The 27330-nt window shown below is 40.6% G+C and overlaps 1 protein-coding gene and 1 long non-coding RNA gene across 2 annotated transcripts in view; both read right to left on the reverse strand.

Moving 5' to 3' along the window:
• RSRC1 (arginine and serine rich coiled-coil 1) overlaps positions 1-27330 on the reverse strand; it is a 382940-nt gene that overhangs the window by 22601 nt on the left and 333009 nt on the right. The gene's annotated exons all lie outside the window — the stretch shown is intronic.
• LOC126066471 (uncharacterized) lies at positions 18997-24021 on the reverse strand. Its single transcript, XR_007515105.1, has 3 exons — positions 21356-24021; positions 21230-21301; positions 18997-21085 (listed from the first exon to the last, which is right to left on the reverse strand). It is a non-coding gene; the product is annotated as an uncharacterized LOC126066471 (long non-coding RNA).

The raw sequence follows: 27330 nt of genomic DNA on the forward strand, positions 1-27330 counted from the left end.
AACTTTTGTTCATAAGATACTGTGAGCTGACTATCATGGTTAGGTACATGGATGTGTCATGCTTACAAAGCACCTCTGTGTCCGTTATTTCACTTGATCTTGAAATAGCCGTAACCGTTGGTAACAAAAAATACCTGTTTTCGACACTGCACTTTTGGTTCCTGGGCCTCTGAATCTCTGAGAGCCTAAACAATGAATACCTATGATTGTGTATGCTTATACATTTCACCACCTTTATATACAATTTTGATCTCTTAAACCGAGATGGGATAGGAAGGATGATAGAAGATAGTAGAAGATATTGATTTCTCTTTCCTAAAAGCAAGGGTATTTTACTGAAATATTAATCAGGTATGCTGTGGCTGTTGTCAGGTGCTGTCAAGTCAGTTCCGAATCATAGCGACCACTGTCTGGTCCTCAGCCACCCTCACAATTGTTGTTATGCTTGAGCCCATTGTTGCAGCCACTGTGTCAATCTATCTCGTTGAGGATCTTCCTCTTTTTCGCTGTCCCTCTACTTTACCAAGCACGGTGTCCTTCTCCAGAGACTGGTCCCTCCTGATAACATATCCAAATTATGTGAGATGAAGACTCACCATCCTCATCCTTGAGGAGCATTCCGCTGTACTTCTTCCAAGACAGTTTTGTTCATTCTTCTGGCAGTCCATGGTATATTCAATATTCTTCGCCAACACCATAATTCAAAGGCATCGATTCTTCTTCAGTCTTCCTTATTCATTGTCCAGCTTTCACATGCATGTGAGGTCACTAAAAACAAGGCTTGGGTCAGGCACATCTTAGTCCTTAAAGTGACATCTTTGCTTTTTAACACTTTAAAGAGGTCTTTTGCAGCAGATTTGCCCAAAGCAATGTGTCATTTGATTTTCTGATTGCTGCTTCCATGGGAGTTGATTGTGGATCCAAGTAAAATGAAATCCTTGACAACTTCAGTCTTTTCTTTGTTTATCATGATGTTGCTTATTGATCCAGTTATAAGGATTTTGTTTTCTTTACATTGAGGTGTAATCCATACTGAAGGATGTGGTCTTTCATCATCAGTCAAGTTCTTTAAGTCCTCTTCACTGTCAGTAAACAAGGTTGTGTCATCTGCATATTGTGGTTGTTAATGAGTCTTCCTCCAATCCTGATGCCCCATTCTTCTTCATATAGTCCAGCTTCTTGGATGATTTGCTCAGCAAACAGATTGAATAAACATGGTGAAAGGATACAACCCTGATGCACACCTTTCTCGACTTTAAACCATGCAATACCCCTTGTTCTGTTTGAATGACTGCCTCTTGGTCTATGCACAGCTTCCGCATGAGCACGACTAAAAAAACGACTAGGTGTTCTGGAATTCTCATTCTTCACAATGTTATCCATAATTTGTTATGATCCACAGAGCTGAATGCCTTTGCATAGTCAATAAAACACAGGTCAACATCTTTCTGGTATTCTTTGCTTTCAGCCATATTCATCTGACTTTAGCAATGATATCCTTTGTTCCACATCCTCTTCTGAATCTGGCTTGAGTTTCTGGCAGTTTCCTGTCGACGTACTGCTGTAACTGCTTTTGAATGATCTTCAGCAAAATTTTACTTCTGTGTGATACTAATGATAAAATCATAAAGTTTATCATACTTCAAATTGCATTTCTAAAAATGAGCATGATGAGGTATAATTTATGTATAATAACCACACTCATTTTAAAGCACATATTTGGCGAGTTTTGACAAATGTATACACCTGCATAACAAACATCACAATCAAGATATTTTCATCACCACCAAAAATTTCCCTGTGCCCCTCTGTAGTCGATCCCTGTGTGAACCCTGACCCCAGACAATCATTGATTTGCTTGCAGCCACTATGAATTGATCTGCATCTCCTAGAATGGCCTACTCCTTCATGTCTGACATCTTTCACTCAGCATGATGTTTCTGAGATTTATCCGTGTTTTGGGTGTATCTTCATTTATTCCTTTTATTGCTGGTAGAATTCTATTACATGAAGAGCCACATTTGTTTATTCATTCACCTGCTGATAAGCATTTAGGTTGTTTCAGGTTCTGCTTTTTAAAAACTGAAGTTGCTACGACATTTGTATATGTCTTGGTGGGAACATACGTTTTCATTTCTCTTGGTTAAATACCTAGTATTGTAACGGCTTTTTGGGTCTTGGGCTTGTACAGTAGATACATGTTTAAGTTTGTAAGGAACCAGGGAACCATTCTCCGGAGTGGCTGTGCTCCTTCACACCCCGACCAGCAGTGTGGACAGTACCAGCTGCTCCACACTCTCACCAACGCTCGGCGTCACCATGCTGTAACCTGTAGCCCTTTGAATAGTGTGGGCTGGCATCTCACTGTTGTTTTAATTTGCACTTCCCAATGACAAAGGATGCTGAGCATTTTTTTCATGCAATTATTGGTCATCGGTCTATCTTCTTTTTTTGTGAAGTGTCTGCTCAAATTTTTATTCATTTTTTAATAGGGTTGTCTTCTTATTATTGAGTCATGAGAGCTCTTTAATTACTCTTAATATACATCCTTTGTCAGACACACATAATGCCAATATTTTCTCCTATTCTGTGACTTGCCTTTTTTTTCCATTAATGTAGAAGTTTAATTTAAAAAAGTCCAATTTATCATTTTTTAGAATGGGTCATGCTTTTTGTGTCGTATTCAATACCTCAAGGCTGCAAAGGTTCTCTCCTGGGTGCTCTACCATTTTAGCCACTACCTTTAGGCCTAGAATCCATTTCAAGGTCCCTGGGTGGCACAAGTGGTTTGAGGTTGGCTGCTGACCTACAGGTTAGTGGCTCCAACCCGTCCAGCAGTGCTGGGGAAGAAAGTCCTGGCCATCTGCTTCCGTAAGGATGACAGCCAAGAGAACCGTATGGAGCAGTTCTGCTCTGTAACACACGGGGTTGCCCTCAGGCATAGCTGACTTGGTGGCAATGAATTTGGGTTTTTTTGGTTACGACCTATGTCAAGCTGATTTTTGCATGTGATGCAAGATACAGGTCAGTGTTTACATCACCTCACAAGGCTGTCCAGCATTTCAGCACCATTTGTTGAAAACAATATCCTTTCCTCATTGAACTCTCTTTGTATCTGTGTTGAAATTTAATTGACCATATACGTGTGGGTCAATTTCTTATCTTTCCAGTTTGTTCCATTTATCTACATATCTAAGTTTACAATAATCCACAGTCTTGATTACTGTAGTTTTATAGTAAGTCTTACAATCAGGGAGTGTAAGTCATCCAACTTTATTATTTTTTTTTAACTGCTTTAATTATTCTAGGTTGTCTGCATTTTATATAAAATTGATTCTTAGTAAAAACTTTGCTCCTAGTCTTTAAGCTGAATTTTAGCATTAGGATGTAAAATGTCGTATACACTGAAATTCAATTTCAGGAATAATTTGAAATACAAATGATTAAAAAAATTAGAGACTCTCCAAGTGTTAATTATTTAACTAGTTAGACACTATGTTTAAAATGAGGGGGCAGTGGTGGTGCAGTGGTAAAGCTCTCGCCTTCCATGCAGGAGACCCAGGTTCGATTCCCAGCCAATACACCTCACGTGCAAACACCACCTGTCTGTCGGCGGAGGCTTGAGTGTTGCTGTGATGCTGAACAGTTTCCAGCGGAGCTTCCGGACTAAGGCAGATGAGGAAGAAAGGCCTGGAGATCTACTTCTGAAAGTCAGCCAGTGAAAGCCCTGTGGGTCACAGCAGCCCGATCTGCAACTGAGCACAGGGATGGCACAGGACCAGGATCGGGCAGTGTGTCGTTCCAATGTGCACGGGGTTGCCAGGAGCTGGGGGCCACCTCAACAGCAGCCGGTAACAACAGCACTTAAAGTAAGATTGGAAAGCCGCTGTCAATTACTTACGTCCACTTTAACAATAGTTTTTTTTTTGAAACTGATCAAGTTGCGAAAATGTTATTTATCACAAATAGATACTGCTATTGCAAATTTTCATTTTTATAGCGAAAAACTGAGCCATATTCATGCTTCTTTATAAAAGGAGGTGCCACATAAGAAAATAATGATCTAAATGACAAAAAAAATGTTGATGACAAATCTTTTTTTTTGGTCAGTGAATGGTGTCTGGAAAATGTATGAGGTGTCACTGATGACAGAAAAATCAGATGGGAGAATAAAGGATGGCAGAGTAACAGACGGCAACTTTTCTGGGACGTGAAAGAACAAAGTGAGTTTACGGAACCACGTGAGCGCATATGTTTAGGAGTCTGAAACATGTAGGGAAATTTCAACTGTCCAGGCAACAGAGCCAGGGCACGGAGACCCCAAGTTGAATGGTTCAGTAATTTCCACTCCTCAGTCACCACTTAAGAAGTGACCTACATACACATCCTGAACCGCGCACTCAAGTCTGTAATCCTAACCTCCTCTCTGTTTGGTCAATGAAGCTGCCGATGCTTTGTCTTCGTTACCGCTCTTCCCTTCAAAGAAACGCAAACGAGTTTCTTGGTTTTTAATCAAGAAAAGCCCTACATACCACGTTATCTATATGACTGAAGTCTGGTGGGTTCTGTGTTAAAATACTGTTGGTCCAGCTATATCAAGGAACACATATGATTCTTATTTAACTTTGGACAGACATGAAATCTTGACAATGTAATGTAAGTCAGAGATGGAACCCTAATGATGCAGTGGTTAAGAGCTCGGCTGCTAACCAAAAGGCCAGTAGTTCGAATCCACCAGCTGCTCCTTAGAAACCCTATGGGGCAGAGCAGTTCTACTCTGTCCTGTAGGGTTGCTGTGAGTCAGAACTGACTTGACGGCAAGGGGTTTGGTTAGTTTTTTTTCTTTTAAGTTGGAGCTATAAATTGTATGTATAGTTGTATGATTTTTTCAATTAAAATAACCTGGTAGGGTAGGCTAATGATTTGATCTTTAAAATTCTACTTTAAGAGAAAAAGTGTAGCAAACTTTTAAGTTGGAAACCTCATATCAGTGATGATTATAGCCTTATAAAAATGGAGAAAAGTTTCCATATTTTAACCTGTTTCCAATACATTACGATATCAACAAAGCAAATTGCAGTATTGCAGTCCACCTCCACATTCGCTGGGTGACACCGAGACTCCGATACTCTGTACAGAGCCATGTGGACATGGTGAGCAGCAGAGTGTAAACAAAGAAATAAAGGTATTCACAAATGGGAAACAACACATATGCTAGCCCACTCCTCTGTGACTTGGAAAGAAACCAGCTATAGGAACAAAGTAATACTAGTATTATCTTCTGTTAGTAGTGTTCCTTCATGGCAAACATACGCTTCAAATCATAAAGCCGCAAAGTGACAGGCAAATCCCGTTCTACTGGCGGGTGAAGTGAGCGACCGTGAAAATTTGTGTTCTCAATCCTACTTTCACGACTGTACTATCTGAGGCAAGTCCTCCCATTAAGTTTCTAAGATACGGTCTATCAGACTTCAAATGTGATCTCTGGAAGGAAGTAATGCTGGGCTGTTGGTTCCACAGAAAAGAACAGGGCCGTGTAGGACTGATCAGTTTGGAGACAGGAAACATCCAGGGGTGAGGGACTGATTGAAACATCAGGACTGAGTGGACACCCTGCCCTGGGGTACACCCTGCACAAGGAGCTCTAAAGAAGTGAACGGAGGGATGGTACAAGACAGGAGATGGCAAGAAGACCTCCACAGCTTTCCGCGCTTACACACAGATCTGGTGACAACATCCCCTGTCAGCTGGGAGGTCAGTGGCTTAGGGCGCAATTCTAACCATGAGAACCTGATTTCTCAGCACTCTATTCTTCATACATTTCAAGTCTTCTGGGTTAACACCAACCGCCAACAGGTGACGGGTGTTCTGAACGTCTGTGATCTCTGGGAAGGGGGAGACGGCAATGCTAGTGGCAATTGCTATGTAGTAAAAAAAAAAAAAAAATTTTTTTTTTTTTTATGTATCTTAAAAGCTGAACAAAAAAATCTATAATGGGTCCAAACAAACAGAGAAATGTATAAACCTCTGAAGGTGTATGTACCAATTTGAAGCACCTGTAACTGGAAAAATCAGGGAATACTAGTTACGTTGGACAAGCCTGACGTTTTACTCCAAACAAAAAATGGAAAAAACGTAGGAACAAAATCCCAACCCAGGAATGCTAAGTAAGAATGATTAAAAATATAAATTTTATATGCATGCACACACATACACCCAGGGGACACACTTCCAGGCTTACTTAAACTCATTTAATAATCACAAAAATGATATCATATAACAATATTAGCACTAAAAATAAACCTTTGAAAATGAAACCACTGCAAATCCACAATTAATTTTAAACATTTCAAGAACCGTTTTTACAGGCTGACTCAGGGCTTGATCCTGGCAGCCAGATGGACGCAGGAGGTCAATAACCTAGAAGCCAGGAGACAGTGGTTACTCAGACAGCGAAACGAGCCCCTGGAAGCAATTACTGTCCGACGCATCAGAAAGCCATTTGGCCAAAACAGTCAGAAAATGGATTTAGAGGATAAGTTGCAGCGTCTCCCTCTGGCCCCCGCCATTAAAAATCTTGTACAGTAAACACATTCACAAAGCCAGTTTCTTCCTCAAACAATAATTATTGACTCGAAAGAGTCTCTGTCCAAAAGTGACGACTACAGGAATGAGATTCTTCTACACAAGCTTACTTGTTCCTCCACGGGGTGACTGCTGGGGAGAACTTATCTCTTGACGTCCAGTCAGGGACACCGCAAAGCTGTAAGCTCTAACAGAGCCTGATCTGATCCAAAGGGGTACTAAACATCCTGAAATGTTGCTACAAAACTGAAATGGGTCAAACCAGCACGAAACGGGGACCCAAGCAACATGTTTGAAAGTCTGAAAAAGCACAGTGCTTGGATCACACGAGGCACTCACAAGACATTCAGTCAATACTTGCTGAGTGCGGGGCTGAACACCGGCTACTGTCGTCAAAGAATCTGGTATTCGTTTACTGGGGAAGGAAATTGCCTGGGGACTCTTTCCTTTTTTAAAAATTTCCAGGAAAGTGGAAGATACTTGTTTATCTTTCTCAAGAATGTCTAGAAGAGTACTTAAAATCCATCTTTCCATTATACTTGAGACCTGCTAAATGATGGTCCTTCCCAGGAGACGGACTGTATTGCTTCTTCTTCTCTGACTCTTCGGCAGCAATAAGTACGAGTGACCACTTGTCCTTCTTATGCTGGCTTCCGTGACACCACATATCCTGGTGTTCTTTCTCCTCACTGGTCACTCCTCTTCATTCTCCCATACTAACTCCTCTAACAGACTCCTGGTTCCCTGGTCACTCCTCTTCATTCTCCCGGACTAACTCCTCTAACACAGCCCTGGTTCCCTGGTCACTCCTCTTCATTCTCCCGGACTAACTCCTCCTCTAACACAGCCCTGGTTCCCTGGTCACTCCTCTTCATTCTCCCATACTAACTCCTCTAACAGACTCCTGGTTCCCTGGTCACTCCTCTTCATTCTCCCGGACTAACTCCTCTAACACAGCCCTGGTTCCCTGGTCACTCCTCTTCATTCTCCCGGACTAACTCCTCCTCTAACACAGCCCTGGTTCCCTGGTCACTCCTCTTCATTCTCCCGGACTAACTCCTCCTCTAACACAGCCCTGGTTCCCTGGTCTCTCCTCTTCTTTCTCCTGTACTAACTCCTCTAACACAGCCCTGGTTCCCTGGTCACTCCTCTTCTTTCTCCTGTACTAACTCCTCTAACACAGCCCTGGTTCCCTGGTCTCTCCTCTTCAGTCTCCTGTACTAACTCCTCTAACACAGCCCTGGTTCCCTGGTCACTCCTCTTCTTTCTCCTGTACTAACTCCTCTAACACAGCCCTGGTTCCCTGGTCTCTCCTCTTCAGTCTCCTGTACTAACTCCTCTAACACAGCCCTGGTTCCCTGGTCACTCCTCTTCATTTTCCCGTACTAACTCCTCCTCTAAAAGAGTCCTGGTTCCCTGGTCACTCCTCTTCTTTCTCCGTACTAACTCCTCCTCTAACACAGCCCTGGTTCCCTGGTCAGTCCTCTTCTTTCTCCCGTACTAACTCCTCCTCTAAAAGAGTCCTGGTTCCCTGGTCACTCCTCTTCTTTCTCCCGTACTAACTCCTCCTCTAACACAGCCCTGGTTCCCTGGTGACTCCTCTTCATTTTCCCGTACTAACTCCTCCTCTAAAAGAGTCCTGGTTCCCTGGTCACTCCTCTTCTTTCTCCGTACTAACTCCTCCTCTAACACAGCCCTGGTTCCCTGGTCAGTCCTCTTCTTTCTCCCGTACTAACTCCTCCTCTAAAAGAGTCCTGGTTCCCTGGTCACTCCTCTTCTTTCTCCCGTACTAACTCCTCCTCTAACACAGCCCTGGTTCCCTGGTCAGTCCTCTTCTTTCTCCTGTACTAACTCCTCTAACACAGCCCTGGTTCCCTGGTCACTCCTCTTCATTCTCCCGTACTAACTCCTCCTCTAACACAGCCCTGGTTCCCTGGTCTCTCCTCTTCTTTCTCCTGTACTAACTCCTCTAACACAGCCCTGGTTCCCTGGTCACTCCTCTTCTTTCTCCCGTACTAACTCCTCCTCTAACACAGCCCTGGTTCCCTGGTCACTCCTCTTCATTCTCCTGTACTAACTCCTCTAACACAGCCCTGGGTCCCTGGTCACTCCTCTTCATTCTCCCGTACTAACTCCTCTAACACAGCCCTGGTTCCCTGGTCAGTCCTCTTTTTTCTCCTGTACTAACTCCTCTAACACAGCCCTGGTTCCCTGGTGACTCCTCTTCATTTTCCCGTACTAACTCCTCCTCTAAAAGAGTCCTGGTTCCCTGGTCACTCCTCTTCTTTCTCCGTACTAACTCCTCCTCTAACACAGCCCTGGTTCCCTGGTCAGTCCTCTTCTTTCTCCCGTACTAACTCCTCCTCTAAAAGAGTCCTGGTTCCCTGGTCACTCCTCTTCTTTCTCCCGTACTAACTCCTCCTCTAACACAGCCCTGGTTCCCTGGTCAGTCCTCTTCTTTCTCCTGTACTAACTCCTCTAACACAGCCCTGGTTCCCTGGTCACTCCTCTTCTTTCTCCTGTACTAACTCCTCTAACACAGCCCTGGTTCCCTGGTCACTCCTCTTCTTTCTCCCGTACTAACTCCTCCTCTAACACAGCCCTGGTTCCCTGGTCACTCCTCTTCATTCTCCTGTACTAACTCCTCTAACACAGCCCTGGGTCCCTGGTCACTCCTCTTCATTCTCCCGTACTAACTCCTCTAACACAGCCCTGGTTCCCTGCTCACTCCTCTTCTTTCTCCTGTACTAACTCCTCTAACACAGCCCTGGGTCCCTGGTCACTCCTCTTCATTCTCCCGTACTAACTCCTCTAACACAGCCCTGGTTCCCTGGTCAGTCCTCTTTTTTCTCCTGTACTAACTCCTCTAACACAGCCCTGGTTCCCTGGTCACTCCTCTTCATTCTCCCGGACTAACTCTTCTAACATAGCCCTGGTGGCGCAGTGGTTAAGAGCTCAGCTGCTAAGCAAAAGGTCAGCAGCTCAAATCCACCAGCCGCTCCTCGAAACCCCTACGGGCAGTTTTACTGTGTCCTATAGGGTCACTATTAGTTGGAATCAACTCGACAGCAATGGGTTTGTTTTTTTTTTGTTGTTGTTTTAGCTCCTCTATTTTTTTTTTTAAATGTTGGACTGACCCAGCTCACTCCTGGGAACCTTTCTTTCCTCTACTTATATTCTTTCTCCTAATGACCTATAGCTATAAATATCATCTATATACCTGATGGAAGGAGCCCTGGTGGTGCAGTGGTTACAGCACTCAGCTTCTGACTAAAAGGTCATTGGTTTGAATCCACCGGCCGCTCCTCAGGAGAAAGATGTGGCGCTCTGCCTGTGTAAAGATTTATAGCCTTGGAAATCCTATGGGGCAGTTCTGCTCTGTTCTACAGAGTTGTTATAAGTCTAAATTGACTCAACGACAACGGGCTTCGTTTTTTTTTCCTGGTTTACATGCTGATGACCCTCCCATCTTTAGCTCCAACCTTGATATTTTCCCCAAACTGCAGATTCATATCACACCTTCACTTTTTCTCTCACTCCTTAAATTCACATCATCACTTCTCACTGGCTTTCTATCACATTTAGAATAAAATCCAAACTCTAACTTAACAAAGCTCAAATAATCTTTCTACTAAACTCTTAAACCAAGTCTCTAACTCTTATCTTAGATACATTGGCTTTTTTGGCAGCTCTTTAAGTCCTCTAAGCTTATAGAAGCTGTTCCTTCTGCCTGGAATGCCCTTTGCATAGCTGGATCCTTCTTGTCATTCAGACTTATCTTAAATGCCAGGACCTCAGGAGGCCTTCCCAAAGCACGCATCTATGACAGGCATTGGTCACTCTTTCTAACAATCAAGAGACACTAGAGATACCTCTCAGTTGTGAGTCTATTACAGGAGTCCAGGCAAGACACGATGAAGACCCAGGCCAGGGGTAAGAGAGAAGATGGAGACCTATTTTGGGTGTAAAATCAATTTTTTTTTTAAACTCAAACCTTCAATCTTTTTTTTTTTTTTCTGGGGTGCTTTTTAATTTTTTTTTTTATTGTACTTTAAATGAAGGTTTACAGAGCAAACAAGTTTATTGTCTTGTCTTGTGACACTGGTTGCCAACCCCACGATGTGTCAGCACTCGCCCCTTCTCAACCTCGGGTTCCCCATTACCAGCTTTCCTGTCCACTCTTGCCTTCTTGTCCTTGTCCCTGGGCTGGTGTGCCCCTTTAGTCTCGTTTTGTTTTATGTGCCTGTCTAATCTTTGGCTGAAGGGTGATCCTCAGGAGTGACCTCATTACTGAGCTAAAAGGGTGTCTTGGGACCATACTCTCGGGGTTTCTTCAGTCTCTGTCAGGCCAGTAATTCTGGTCTTTTTTTGTGAGTTACAATTTTGTTCTACACTTTTCTCCAGTTCTGTCTGGGACCCTCTCTTGTGATCCCTGTCAGAGCAGTTGGTGGTGGTAGCCAGGCACCATGCAGTTGTGCTGGACTCAGTCTGGTGGAGGCCTTCGTACTTGTGGTCCATTAGTCTTATGGATTAATCTTTCTCTTTTATCTTTAGTTTTCTTCATTCTTCCTTGCTCCTGAAGGGGTGAGACCACTGGAGTATCCTAGATGGCTGCTCATAGGCTTTTAACACCCCAGATGCTACTCACCAAAGTAGAAAGTAGAACTTTTCCTTTATAAACTATGTTATACCAATTGAGTTGGATGGTCCCCGCGACCATGGTCCCCATAGCCCTCAGCCCAATAATTCGGTCCCTCAGGGAGTTTGGATGTGTCTATGGAGCTTTCATGACCTTGCCTTGTACAAGTTGTGCTGGCTTTGCCCATACTGTGTACTGTCTTATTCGTCACCAAAGTTACCAATTATCTATTGTCTATTTAGTGTTTTTCCATCCCCACCCCTGCCCTCCCTCATAACCATTAAAGATTGTTTCTTTTTGTGTGTAAACCTTTCCCTGAGTTTTTACAGTAGTGATCTCATACAGTATTTGTCCTTTTGTAATTGACTTATTTCACTCTGCATAATGCCTTCCAGATTCATCTGCAATCAACAGAACTTTTGTGGAGGGTGATGGCGAGAAAGAAATCAGGGCTGACTTTCAAGTTTCTAGCTCAAGTATCTAGATAAATAAATGGTGGTGCCATTTACTAAGATAAGGAGCAAAGAGTTCAGTTTTAAAGATGATGACTCTGAGATGTTTGTATGACATCCAAGTAGATACGTTAAAAAAAAAGTACAAGTTTAGAAAGTCAGGGCTGAAAATGTAAAATTGGAGGTAAAAAGCATTCACATGGAATTTACACCAGTGGTAAATGATAAGATCACTCAAGGAGAAAATATATAGAGAGAGAAAAGAGAATGACTGCATTTCAGGGAACACCCACATCTGGAGACTGGGTAGAAGAAAAAGAGAAAGGGCTGGCCAGGGCTGTCAGGAAGACCAGGTAAGTATTCTGCCATATGAATGAGGGAGTATTTCGAAAAGAAGGGCATAGCCAGCTATGCTGAAGGCTGCTGAAAAGGTGAATATAATGAGAATAATTCTACTAGGTTTGGCAAAGAAGAGAGTATTGGTGATCTTGAGAAAAGCAGTTTTAGTGGAGTGATATGATAAGTCACATTGGAAAGGGATATTAAGTTTGAACACAGACTTCTATTTCCTGGGTTATGAAAAACAAGATTCTTTAAATGATATTTCTGCTGAACAAAACAATATATAATAAAGATAATATGTTTTAAAAATAAAATTAAATATATTACTAAGATTACAAGAAATACGGACTCCACAAAGACCAAAAATGAAGTGAACAGTCCTAAGAGCCCTCTAACCCATAAAGAAATCAAATCATCTGCTAAAACTTCTTCTGTGAAGTAAATACCAGGCTCAGAAGATTTTATAGAAAAGTTCTAACAAACAAACCTTCAAGGAAAAGATGATTCCAACATTACACAAACTCACTTGTTAGGTAGCACAATCTTGCTACCCAAAGCAGTCAAGAACAACACAAAAAGAAAGACAGAGAGACAGAAAGAACGAAAGAAAAAGAAAAGTTATAGGTGTAACTCATGAACACAGATGCAAAAAGGGTAAAAAAGCTTATATGTATACATACATACACATATATCTACATACATACACATATACACAATATACATATACATATCCACACATATATACACACATGCACACACACATACATATATACATAACACACATACATACACACAGACATGAATAGTTTATGCATAAACACATGAAATCAATGAGTGTAAAAAGGATAATCTTTCCTGATCATGTTGGATTTAGTCCAAGACTCACAAATTTGGATCAACAACAGATGTATTAATGTAATTCATAAGACTGTCTGATTAAAGAAGAAAAAATAAACTAAAAAACTGAACACTAACAAAATTCAACATTCTTTTGAGAGTAATAACAAACTAGGGATGGAAGGAAACATCTCTAATATGAAAAAGGGAATCCACTAAAAAAAAAAAACAAAAACCCCCCTCTAAAAAACAAATGGTAAATCAAACACCACACTTAATGGTGAAATGTTAAAAACAATCCCTTTGTGATCACAAACACGATAATGGTGATAGCTATCACAATTTCTGTTTGGTACTCAGGGTCTTAGTTGAGTAGGATAAAAGAAAAGAAAATGACATAAAAATTGGAAAGGAGGACACAAAAAGTATACTATTAATAGATCATCTGATTGTGTAGAAAACCCAAAAGTATCTACAGATAATTTATCGATTAGGTACAAAATCAATATTCAAGAGTCAACTGCATTTCTGTACATCAGCCATGAACAGAAAATGTAATTTTAAAAAAAGATACCATTTTAATAACATAAAAACATAAGGCATCTAGAAATAAGTTCAACAAATGAAGTTTCGGTCTTTTCAGGAGAAAACTATAAAACTTTATTAACAAAAACTACAGAAGAACCTAAATAAATATGAAGAAATATAGCATGTTGAAGGATAACAAGACTCAATATCATAAAGATGCTGCTTCTTATCAAACCAATCCATGGATTCAATGTAATTTCAGTAAAAATCCTAGCGTATCAATTGGTTAGTCAGTCTACTTATTTATTTATTTAGTTGAAACTCTTTCTCAGGTTTGTATGGAAGACTTAAGATCAAAAATAACCAAAATATTCACAGAGAAGAGAAACGAGGTGGGAGACTTGTCTCAGCAGATATCAAGACGTACTATAAAGCTAGCGATACGTGGACTATTAATGGAGGGATAAATAAATTGAGCAATACAACAGAACAGAGAGCCCCCAGCAGTGGTCCACATACTTTGGTAAACTTGACTGATGACCGAGCTGGCACTGCTGATCAGTATTCAATGACTGATTTGGGGATAAAGTTTCCAAGGCCGTAATTTTTACAGAAGCAGAGTGCCACATCTTTCTCTTGCAGAGCGGCTTGTGGGTTCAAACCACCGACATTTTGGTTAGCAGTCGAGCACTTTAACCGCTGTGCCACCAGAACTCCTCTTGGACCACGATACTGCATCATACATAAAAATCAATTCCAGGTGGATTGAAGATTTAAATGTGAAAGACAAAACTATAAAAACTTTTAGAAGACAATATAAGAGAATATGCTTATGACCAATTAGGAAAAGATTTTTGAAACAGGGCATAAAAAAGTACAAAACGTAAAGGAAAGGACAATAAATTTGAAGACACAAAAATTAAGATCTGAGAGAACATAACTCCAACACAAAATTGACAAAGAATTAGTAAAAGGTAACCCAATATAAAAATGCCTTAAAAACTTGAGTAGTACATCCCAGATGAAGGAATACCTACCAATGACCAGTACTCAGCCCCATTAGTTATCTTGGAAACGCTGACTCAAGCCAAGATCAGATACCACCTTACAGTCGCTGCACTGTGCTGCTAGGGCAGGCTGTCAGTGTTATAGTAAAGAGTCAGTTCTGAATCCAGTGTAATGGAATAAAATGATTTTTCCATGAGTAATTATTAAGGGGAAACCCTGGTAGTATAGTGGTTAAGAGCTATGGCTGCTAACTAAAATGTCGGCAGTTCAAATCCATCAGGAGCTCCTTGGAAACCCCATGGGGCAGTTTTACCCTGTCCTATATTAAAAAAAAAAATTTATAGGGTCGCTATGAGTTGGAATTAACTCGACAGCAATGGGTTTGGTTTTTTTTTTTAATTATTAAAGATTCTGATGACAGTGCAACTTATTTGGTAATATCAAAGACACCATCCAAGACAGGCAACATTTTGTATACATTATTCTTTTGTCTTTAGCGCACAGATTATTATTTTCCCACTTCAATTTGGCAAAATGATTCGTCTCCATAACGTATGATGAAGAAAGTCGGTGTGGCGCACACCCATGAGGTAGTAACGCCTGAGGTGAGGAGAGCAGGGGAACATCACTGTGCTGAGCTCACAAGACTATGCCTCAGCCTGGAGAGAATGTTACAGAGGAGAAAATCAAGTAGAGGGCTGTCACGGTATCGATTTTCATGCAAGTAACGCGTGCCTTTTACGTTTGTTTGCCAACCACTTCCTCCCCCGTGCAAGGTATTTCATAAATACGCTACACTAATTTTTTACAGCAACATGTGGAAAAAAATTTTGCATAGTGGCACTTAAGAAAATATCTGTCAGGAGAGGGGAGAGGGAGCAGTTGGCAAACAAACATAGAAAGCACGCGTTATTTGCGTAAAAATACATTAGTTAACTTTCCCATGAAACCTCCCCGGATTGTTATTATTTTATAGTTAATTTTATCTTGTTGCTGTTGAGAATAAACACAGCAAAACATACTCCAATTTGGCAGTTTCTACGTGTACAATTCAGTGACAGCAATTACATTCTTTGAGTTGTGCAACCATTCTCACCCTTCTTTTCTGAATTGTTCCTCCCCTATTAACATAGACTCATTGCTCTTTAAGGTTCCTATCTAATCTTTCGAGTTGCTGTTGTCAGTTTGATCCCACATCGGTAGATCTTAATAGAGCACAATGCTCAAGGCAGACATTCTTTACTGGTGAAGCTAAACTTATTGCTTGGTTTTAAGAAGACTTCAGGGGGTATTTTTGGTTTAAGTCTTAAAGATTATCTCAGAGCAATAATTTTCAGGGGTTTATCCAGCCTCCATGACTCTAGAAAGGCTCGATTCCATGAGAAATTTGAAGTTCTGTTCTGCATTTTCCCACTTTCAATCAAGGTTCTTCTATAGAATCTTCGATCAAAATGTTCAGTAATGGTAGCCAGGCACCATCTGGTTCTCCTGGTCTTGTGGCAAAGGAGGCAGCTATTCATGGAAGTAATTAGCCAAACATTCATTTCTTCCTGCTGTTCCCGACTCCTTCTTCCTCTGTGGCTCCAGGCAAATACAGACCAATTGTTGTGCCTTGGATGGCTGCTTGCAACGTTTTAAGATCTCAGCCACTACGCAACAAACCAGGAGGTAGAAGACAAGCATTAAACACATTTTTAGGCCAATTAACTGGGATGTCTCATGACACCATGACACTGAAACTCCAAACCAAAAAACCAAATACCATGAAGTGTTTGGCTGCACATAAGCAGCCTCGGCACCTACTCTTTTTTTTTTTTTGGTAAGTATATCTATCACACAACTTTTCCAGGTCAACTTTTCACAGGTGTACAATTTATTGACAGTGATGCCTAGATTAGTTTAATTGTATCCTCTATCCTATAGAGACCTTAGGGAAATATCCCAACCCAACCTGTGCTAAAAGTACCCACAGGCACTGGTAACAACTGGAGGTGACCACCAGCAGCTTCCTCCTAAGTGTTATGCACAGTTATAAGGTAGGATTAGTGTTCACTTTCAGCTGAATGTCACTGACCCATGGGGAAAGAACAGAACACAAAAGTAAGCAAATCATGTATACTTACATTGATGAATAACAGAACATGTCTCAGACAAATGTAAAATATCTCATTTATATGTATTTTAAAAGAGGACAAACAAAACATTTATTACGTAGAATAAACCTAACACCGACTTTAGTTATATGTGTAGACAGTTAAGGAAGAGAAACAGAGGCTGGTAGAGAAACAGGCAAGAAAGAGGGGAGCGGGGAGATAAACGTGACATAAGAGACATGCTAAAAAACCAGGAAGGAGGAATATAAAGAAAAAGAGGAAGATGAGATAGAGGACAGGGAAAATAAACAGGATGGGAAAGAGAGGGAAGATCTCTTGCCTTGTGATGGCTGCCAGGTGACTGGAGCCATGAATAGCCTGGTTATCACAGCTAAAGCTCTCAGAAGTGAAGACCAAACAAATTTAATACTCCTCACCCAAGACTAATTTAAAACAACAAGAACAAACCCACTCAAAAATCCTTAATGCCCTGTGTCATGGATTGAATTGTGTCCCCCCAAAATATCTGTCAATTTGGCTGGGCCATGATTCCCAGTATTGTGTGACTGTCCACCATTTTGTTATCTGATATGATTCTCCTGTGTGTTGTAAATCCTACTTCTATGATGTTAACGAAGTAGGATTAGTGGTAGTTATGTAAATGAGGCAGGGCTCAATCTACAATATTAAAGGTTGGGTTTTAAGTCAATCTGTTTTGAGATATAAATGAGAGAAGGGAGCAGAGAGGCAGGGGTACCTCATACTGCCAAGAAATAAGAGCCAGGAGAATACTGCATCCTTTGGACCTGGATCCCTGTGCTGAGAAGCTCCTAGACCAGCAGAAGATTGATGACAAGGACCTTCCCCCAGAGCCGACAAAGAAAGCCTTCCCCTGGAGCTGACACCCTGAATTTGGACTTCTAGCCTCCTACTCTGTATTACATGCCTCTTTGTTAAAGCATCCACTTGGGGTATTTCTGTTATAGCAGCATTAGATGACTGAGACACCCTGTATTAAAAACTGAGATATTGCAAGAATTTTTATTAAAAGTCTTGGGTTAAAATTTGAAAAGCCAAGCATTCTTGAAAATTTTCCTCTTATTTTTTTTTTTCCTCAGTAGAGAACAATCCTAATCATGCTACAAAACAAAAAACAGTCACATCTTATTTCACACACAAAAAGGCCATCTGCTTCCATCAAGCCACGCTCCTCTTTCACGGACCTTCACGGTGCTGATACTTATGCTATGTTTTTAGAACAGCAGATATTTATGTCATCTTTAAAAATCTGCTCTCTAGCCCAAACAAATTTCTGGAGGGTTTTTCTTTCCTCTTCTTTTTTTGTTGTTAAAGGAGGATTTGTAATAGTCTGCATCATTAGCCTCTATTTTTGGAGCACATCGTCTCCCTACACGATCACCTGGTTGCTGCCATGCAAATCTTCACTCAATTCTCCATTATTTGAGGAGCCGTGTTCTTTTGTCTCTAGTTTTCACAAATGGTGTTCCCTCTATCTGGAACGCTCTCCTACCCTTTTCATCTAGATAACTCTTACTTGTTCTTTATCTTCCGGCCTGGAATTTACCTTCTCCAGAAATCCTTCCTCAAACCTGTATGTCTGATTAGGGACTTTTCTGTGAAATTCTCTAGCATGGAGTGCTGAGGGTCCTTCTCTCAGCCTGGAATGTCTATCATGAGTGTTCACCATGTGAATTTTTTACTTCTGCAAAATTCAGCTCAAACACTATACCCTTCACAAAACCTTCTCAGATCCCTCCTGACTGTTTCTTTGAACACCTAACGTGGCATTTATTTTGCTCTACTTGTATGACAGTTTTTTATTTTCTGCCCCACTAGATGATACACTACAGAAGAGGCCAGACACATGCACTCCCACAGTACTCAGCACACAGTAGGGACTCAGTAAGTGCAAACTGAGTAAATGGACTGATAAAATTAATCCTAGGGTGGAATGTGGCCCGAGAGCTACAGCCCTGCTTATACAAGACAAGGCTAAGCCAGCAGCGGTGCCTCCAGGGTGGTAGGTGCTTCCGAACGGGTGGACCACAAATTATAAGCAATAGGAAACCCCACAAGCCAAAGAACTGCTTCATGAAAAAGTGCTGTACTAGCTATATAAAGTCATAAATAAAATAGTATATTATATAAAATTTCTGGCAGTGATCTGGTAATAGATTTTGACTGAATTGATTACTCACTGACAGTACCCAACATAGTTCTGCAGATGCATCAACTGTGTAATGAACAGCTATTAAGTTTATTGATTTTCTGATTTCCATTGATAGCTAACAGGCCAAAGCTACACATCAATATTTGCGTTGCGAATACCCAAGAGCTAACAATTTTGACAAATGAAAACCTCAAAAGTCTAAACAGTCCAAATTAATGGAAATTTGAAGGCCAAACCTCAGAATTGAAATGAAATACCTAACAAATGAAACCAATACACTTAATAACTCAGTTAAGTCATTGTGATAATTTCTTTCCTCTAAAAAACTTTGTAAGTTTCCTTTATGCCAATGATGGAATAATGTCATAACAGGTATATTTTCTATTTCCTTCCACAATCAAAATTTTGAATTTATATAACCTTTAGCTAACACCTGAATAAATTTTACAACATGCTTTTTATATAGTTAGTTCTGACCAAATCCTTGTAACATTTTGGCATTGCTTTTTTCATTTTTACATGAAGAACTAAAGTTTAGTGGGGTGACGTGATATGGCCAAGGTCAGTCACCCCGTAAGTAGAAAGTATGTGAATGAATATAGGTCTTTCAATTAAAAAAATAATATGAAATAGTGAAGGACCGTTTTATCCTTCCAGTCTTAATAACATTTTTTATGGCATATTACTTCCCATTTCTTGTCCACGGCCTTACACATTTTTATAGTATATATTTTATTTAGTATTCTGCTTTTTTGACCCTACTTAAATCCTCTGAAAGGAGCCCTGCTGGCACAGTGTTTAAAACACTCAGCTGCTAACCCAAACATCGGCAGTTCAAACCCACCTGCCGCTCTGCAGGAGAAAGATGTTGCAGTCCACTTCCACAGATTGCAGCCTTGGAAACCCTATGGGGCAGTTCTACTCTGTGGAAACCCTATGGGGCAGTTCTACTCTGTGGAAACCCTATGGGGCAGTTCTACTCTGTGGAAACCCTATGGGGCAGTTCTACTCTGTCCCGTAGAGTCACTATGAGTCACCTCAATGGCAGTGGGTTTTCTGGTTAACAAATTCTCTTAATGCCACAAGACCTTCTCTGGGAAAGGGTGATAAATTTTCAAAGGACTCAGCTATCTCAGTGAATGTTTTCATGGATCCCTGCTACCGCTTTAATATTTCAATGGTTTCCAAAGTGTGGTCCTCAGAATAACAGCATCAGGATTAACTGAAACTTGTTAGAAAGGCAGTTACTTACCAGTTCCCACCCCAGGTCTACTGAATCAGGAACTCTGCGGGTGGGGCTCAGCAATCAATCTCTAGGCGACTGTCATGCACACAGAAGTTGGAGGAACCCTGGCCTATCCTGTTCAAACAGAAATCTTATCCCCCAGGTTGTGACAACATTGGCAAGACGTGACAAACACATAAAACCAGCATTAAGTTCTTATCCACAGGAAGGATAGCTGTTCCTAAAAAAAATGTTAAGTAACAAATGTTCCTCCAGACAGATATGACCAGGAATGTAACACTAACAGTTAATATTCGGGGCAAAGAAGTGAGGCAAGTGGCCTACCTGGGCACAAGTAGCACAAAAAAACAGACATTTCCCAGGTAACACTTCTTTTACATACACACTTGTCTACACAACATAACACAATGTGTGTGTGCGTTTACACATGTATATGCGTGTGAGTAATTTTGGTATTAGAGTGACCCTTCTTACAATGCTGATTTAAGTCAGGGGTTGGCAAACATTTTCCATAAAGGGTCAGAGAGTGAACATTTTAGGCTCTGCAGGCCATACGGTCTCTGTGGTAACTACTCAATTCTGCCGCTGTAGTGAGAAAAGCAATCATGACAGAATGAGCGAGGCTGTGTTCCAGTACTCCTGTATTTACACAACCAGAAGTTGGGTTAGACTTGGCCCTTTGGCCATGGTTTCTTGACCTCTGATGTAAACCATCATTAACACATCACCGGCACCTGATCTCCCAGAGTGACTCAGAGCAAACGGTGGGTCCACAATCAGGAACCAGATTCTGCATGAATAATTCACATTGGAGCTACTGCTTTATGGGAAGAAAGTGCACATAACGTGATAAATTAGGACTGCATGCATACCTTTAAAACTATCCACAAAACTAAATTTTAAATTTCTATTTAAATTAAATAGAAGCTTTTTGAGGGGAAAGATGATAAAAGTGCCCGTTGGTACCTAACAAGTTAACTATACCTAACAGGGTAGCCGTACCTTACAAGGTAGCCGTACCTAACAGGGTAGCCGTACCTAACAGGGTAGCCATACCTAACAAGGTAATCGTACCTAACAGGGTAACCGTACCTAACAGGGTAGCCGTACCTAACAGGGTAGCCGTACCTAACAGGGTAGCCGTACCTAACAAGGTAACCGTACCTAACAGGGTAGCCGTACCTAACAAGGTAACCGTACCTAACAGGGTAGCCGTACCTAACAGGGTAACCGTACCTAACAGGGTAGCCGTACCTAACAAGGTAATCGTACCTAACAGGGTAACCGTACCTAACAGGGTAGCCGTACCTAACAGGGTAACCGTACCTAACAGGGTAGCCGTACCTAACAGGGTAGCCGTACCTAACAAGGTAACCGTACCTAACAGGGTAGCCGTACCTAACAGGGTAACCGTACCTAACAAGGTAGCCGTACCTAACAGGGTAACCGTACCTAACAGGGTAGCCGTACCTAACAGGGTAACTGTACCTAACAGGGTAGCCGTACCTAACAGGGTATCCGTACCTAACAAGGTAGCCGTACCTAACAGGGTAACCGTACCTAACAAGATAACAGTACCTAACAAGGTAACTGTACCTAAGAAGGTAACTGTACCTAATAAACAGTCACTAAGTATCTGTGGACTTAACAACGTGTGGGCTCCGTGACAATGGAAATACTTCATCCTGTGTACTGTTGTTGTTTAGGGCCAAGCTTTACCTTTTCTGTATGGGTGCTGAGACATAAAAAAAATAATAATATACAAAAAATCAAGGGTTTGGAGCATATAAACCAAGTTTGAATCCTGGTTCTGGTACATGCAAGCTGTGTGACTAAGGAAAATTATTCGACATTTCCAAGTCTCTCAGTTTTCTCATTTGCAAATGTAAAAGGTAAGTAAACAAATAAGCTTAGTGAGTTCTTGTGATCATTAAGCTAAGTAAGAGAACACACATAAGACACAGTGCTTGGCACTTAATAGGCTTCTTTGCCCTGACTGGGCCATCCTGTTCTTTTGTTGGCTAAGTGTGCTCTAAGAACATAAAACATCTTAATTTTTCCCTAATTCTCTTCAAGATAAAAAGGAGAATACTATAATATTGAGATAAAATGGTTTCATGAATTGTGTACTAAACATTTTAAAAACCTTTTTTTTTTTTACAATCCATCTCATTCTTGTCTTAAATCTTTTATGTATAAAACAATCTATTTTCCTAGTTGGGCCCATGTATGGAACACATATTTTTTTAAAAAGAGTTGTTTTTGAAGCAACTCTAAGGGAGGTATGCAACAAAAGTATTTCCTATTTCTCTGCTCAGTCCTCTCTTTCTCTTCTCACCCCACAACAGAAAACAAATTACAAGAAAACCTCAAAACATGAATGAAGGACCTGACTGAAACCACTTCAAAGGTTTCCAGCCCTGGGCTGGGAGAATTGTTGAGAACCTTGCCTCCGATGCAACTCAACGTCCTCAGCAACTGCTTAGTTGTGAGCAGTGACCTACTGCTTCAGCTCAGTAGGTGATGGTTAGGGCTTCCTGCAGCATTTGTTAAAAGGGATTTAACAAACTCCACTTTACTTCAATCTGTTTCTGAGACTCTGCAGAAAATAAAGACGCTATTGTAAACCCCCTTCCCCCGGTCAGGTCAGGCACGACCACCGAGCGGGGCGAATGAACACACGTACTAGGCTGCCCCTTCCTGTCTGCTGCTGTAGTCGGGATGGGTGCTCTGCAGTGTCAGTTTCCCTGACAAAATGGCTACGTTTCCAAACAAGGTGACAGAGCTTCTTTCTCTTAACCATAGCCTTGAAACACTTTCCTCCCCTTGACCTGGTTTTGCTTTTGTCCCTATACCAACACACATTTCTGGAAGAGGTTGTGTGTCTGTATCTGAGTGTGTGTGTGGGGGGCGGGGGGAGATATGAACTCTTAAGCTGTAAAGTAAGACGATGAGACTGTTGGACTAGATAAGACCTTTAAGAGTCCTTAGAGTTCTAACTTTTTATGACTTAATTTTCATGGAAAAAGAGGAAATAATAAAGTGTTAAATTGGACAGGTATCTGAGAACAGAAGTCAGGACAAAACCTCAATTAACCAGAACCTACTGGAGTCGGAATCAACTCGATGGCAATAGGTTTGGTTTGGTTTTACTGGCAGTTGGTGGGGGGGGGATAACAAGAGAACCTCCCCGCCCCCCGGCCTATTTCTCGAGTGTGTCCTAGAACGGAACATATTTAGATGGGTGCCCTAAACCATCTGCAGCTTTCCATGGACTATTCTGTAACGAAAACCTAATAGTAGCTTTGGCCAGATTTGTTCAAAGCTGCCCAGTCTTAGAATAATGGGAGTACTGTTTGATTGAAAACTATACTACGGCTTTACAAACTGTCTTTGGTTATTACCTAACACTGATAGGAAAGGCTTATGTTAAGTACATGCAATTTACAAGTTAAAAAAAAACTTCATAAACAAATGATACTGACATTTGAGAAGCTCTCTTCAAAATACCATTAAAATATTCTGTTTTCATATTCTACAAATAAGACAAAATCTCTGGATAAAAAACTTTCTACTCAGAATATTCTACTCAGGATGTTCCAATCCATCCCATGAGGTACCACAAATCTGCTCACTGTGGTATGTGCTGTGATCACACATGGAAATGACACTGAGCTAACTTCACTCTCATTATTTATGAAATCCTGTTACCTGGAATGACTATTCAAATGTACAAACAAAAGAATGACAGTTCACATCATCGTACGTTGCTTTTGGTTCCTGTACGGGGTGTCCTTTTTTGTAACATTTTAAATAGGTAGGATCATTTAAAGAATTACATTAAAGTTAGTTTGTTTTTGCTACGCTTATTTTTTAATTGTTAAGGTAGTAAAGAAATAGATTTTCCAATAAGAAGCAGCAACAGCACTTTGGTTTCCACTGTGACCAGTTCAGTTTATAGTTACCCAATAACTCCCTTTAGTTTCTTTCAGGACGTAATAGGTAGTGTTCTCCAGATTTTCTATAAGAAAAAACTCACTTTCATATACGTCATATCAATATTCCCTAGTTCAGAAATTCAACTACATTATCTTTCAGAAGGTTAATAAGATACCAATCCCATTTCTTGTTTTACTACACTAATCATCCTAAATTTTTTAATAAAAAATGACACTAAAAAGTGGTAAGTTTATTTAATAGAAGATTAAAATACATATTTTTTTAAAGGAATGACTGAATTTGACCCTAGATTAATAACTCAACCAACAATATTATATGTGAAAAATATTTTATCATATATATCATATTAAGTTCTAAAAAAATTAATTTGAAATACCTACCCATTCTCTATTTTTTGTACATGTTTTAAAGTGCTGTGGCACATCAGACCCACTATAGCTTATTTTTTATTGTTCTATACATCTGCCTAATTTGTTCCACATTCTTTTTCCTTATAAAATGTCAATAAAAAGATTAAGCATATGTACACAAAGATCATAGCTAACGCCAGATGTTGAGAGGGTCTCTTGAGACTGGAGGTCCCACACCAGGTGGTGGAGCCAGCCTAATGAAGCAGCGCGCCCACGAAGGATACAAAGGGTGCACTTGGAGGGACCTGCTCTCATTTGGTTACTTATGAAAGCATACGAGAGGGTTTGAAATCAAAGCAAAAATGGCACGAAATCAAAGCATTCTCATCTATACAGGAGACTCTTCTATGAATAGTTTTTAACTTTCTCTTCAAAACTAAGACTGAATTAAAAAATCTTTTACGTATGCCTTAGTGACAAGATAACATTAAATTTATTTCCAACTCCTCTACCAAGTGGTAGAAATAAAAATAATCAACTTTTCTTTAAGTAGATTAAAATACAAATACAATTTCTTTAAACGTATTATGTGTCCTATATTGAAAGACTTAAAAATTGGAGTTCAGGTCGGTGCCATTACAACAAACTTCAGTAAATGGCTGACCAGGAAGCATGACCTTAGGCAATAATGAATGAACCTGAGAGCATTTTAACATATTTTCTTATCACCAAGTGAAGCACTTTAAGTTATTACGGCGAGGCTGCATGACCTCATGCAATTGAATCATGCTAGAGCCAAACAGGCTAATGTCTTTGATAGCAATTAGATAAAGGCAGGATGTAACTTTTACTTTGAGAAGTGTTAAACAAAGCGGCTCATCTCCCGGCTTAACTTGGTTAGAAATGAGCTACTCATTAAACAGCAGGGGTTAATGTGGGAATGGCCTCTTTCACCTGTCAAAAAGAAAATTAATTTTACTTAAAAAAATTATTAGGAAATTTTATTTCTATAATGGACACTTTGCTAGGGTTTCTAAAGCTTCTAATAACATCTTGATATCTAATATCTCAGCAACTCCTCTTTAATGGCTAAAATTTCCAACATCTCAGCATTGGTTCAGAAACACCCTCTTTTGTCAGTTATCTCAGCTGAACGTGGAGGTCACAACAGAGAAATTAAACGATAAAACAGTACAATAAAGTAACGTGACACAGGTCCTAATATCATCTTCCATCAAATTTAAGATGCCACTGACTTTGGTACACATCTCTTCAATAAAAGGAATAAAAAGCTGTCAATTAAACTATAGCACAATGCTTTCTTCTCACTCGGAATTTTTTATACTTATTAAAAAGGGGTCTTTTAGATTTACAGACTCTTAAAATTATGTATCATTCTCACATATCCGTAAAAAGACAAAGGTAAGAGAAGCAAAATGGCTAAGGTATTCCTAAAACTTCTTCACACCCAAAATTCAACTCTTTTCAATCTTTCAGCTTAGGGTTGTTGGTGTCCATGATTTTCCTCACAATAAATGTTCTTTTTGCCATCAAGAATATTTGTGAGGCGGCCTTTCTTAAAAGGGTGTTCCACTATTGTCTCTGGGGGTTTCTTCCAAGCTACTGACACCTATTCTGTAAGTTTTATGCTGGTACTTTCTTGATTTTATCAGAAGGTGAGTGTAAGGTTTTCAGACGACAACCAGGGCCCACATTCCTTCTTCCAGTGGTCCTTAAATGTTTTCTTGACTACCAGTTGAAGGCTTATGGTTGACACTTCATGCTACCAGAAGTAACGGCCAAGATTTGTCAATGCACAGGTAATAACATCAGAGTCCCAACTACTGCCTGGCTGACAGTAATTTTAAGATGGCATTAATTGTAAGACATACTCTGCTTTCAGATATGTTAAAAATATGAAGGAAAAAATGTGTGCTTTAATATCAAAGAAATATGCTTTGCTACTTTTCAGGGATACACAGCTATTTTGATTGAAAATCTTGGCATTTTCAAAAACTATACAATTGAATGTTGAAATGAGCAATGACTGGTTAAAACAAGAAAGAATATGATTAAATACGAACACACGACTCTATATCCATCCGTGTAATACGCGGGAAATGATGTTTGTAACTGTTTCCAAACGTTTGTCTGTGCAGTGCTGCTGGCTGAAAATCAGAGTCACCCGAGAAACTTTAAGAAAATGTATAGTATAGGCTCTTGGGCTGACTCCTTTACAGTTCTAAAGAATTCAAGGCTGCTGAAATCTAAATGTCCTTTAAACCACCCTCTGGTGATTCTGACGTATGCCAGGTTTGGGAGTGCTGGTTTCCAGTGTGGCTGGGGAAGTCAGGGTGGCGGTCTAACTGTGGTGTGGACTAGTTAGCTGTAATAGTAAAGGCAGCTCTGGGTGTAAGTCAGGACAGGAATTGTCAAGTTCCAGCTCTGCTACTTACCGGCTGTAAGGCCTGAGTAAGTCACTGGTCCAGCTTCCTTGCTTATAAAATGAGAATAGCACTTAATTCACAGGGTCACTGTGGAGCTGCAATTAGGCAGGCTTTGTGTAGGCAGGAGCACCGGGAAAGGCACATGATACGAGCTCAGAAGAAGTGCTCTCAGGGCCCCACTACCCCCAGGTTTACTCCAGGCCGTTCGTACTGACAGATTTGAAAAATGTGAGCAATTTCCTCCACGCGTTCCCCAATTCTCTCAGCGGCAAGTCATCTCTCTTCTCACAGTCACCTGTATCTCTTTACAGGAGCTGATTTCTACTTTGTTTTATATTTATTTATGCACGTGACAAATCTTCCCTAATAGGCTGCAAACTTTTTTTTTTTTTTTACAAGAACCTTGCCTAATTTATCTTCACAGCATTTAACACGGTGCCTGGAACAGATATGGGGTTTTGCTAAAGGAGGGATGTGACTGAAACAGCAAGGCAGTCATCAATTTCCATATTGACCTCTCCCTTTAAAGAGCCATTAACTGTGAGAGGTCACCGCTGCTCAGTCAACACTGAAGGCCGGTAAGGGACACCAGAATGGGATTCATCAATTAGCCACTGGATCAACTAACAGAATGAAGGACATTTGAAGAAAG

This window comes from Elephas maximus, chromosome 23 (assembly GCF_024166365.1).
Source record: "Elephas maximus indicus isolate mEleMax1 chromosome 23, mEleMax1 primary haplotype, whole genome shotgun sequence".
In the NCBI taxonomy this organism is placed as follows: domain Eukaryota; kingdom Metazoa; phylum Chordata; class Mammalia; order Proboscidea; family Elephantidae; genus Elephas; species Elephas maximus.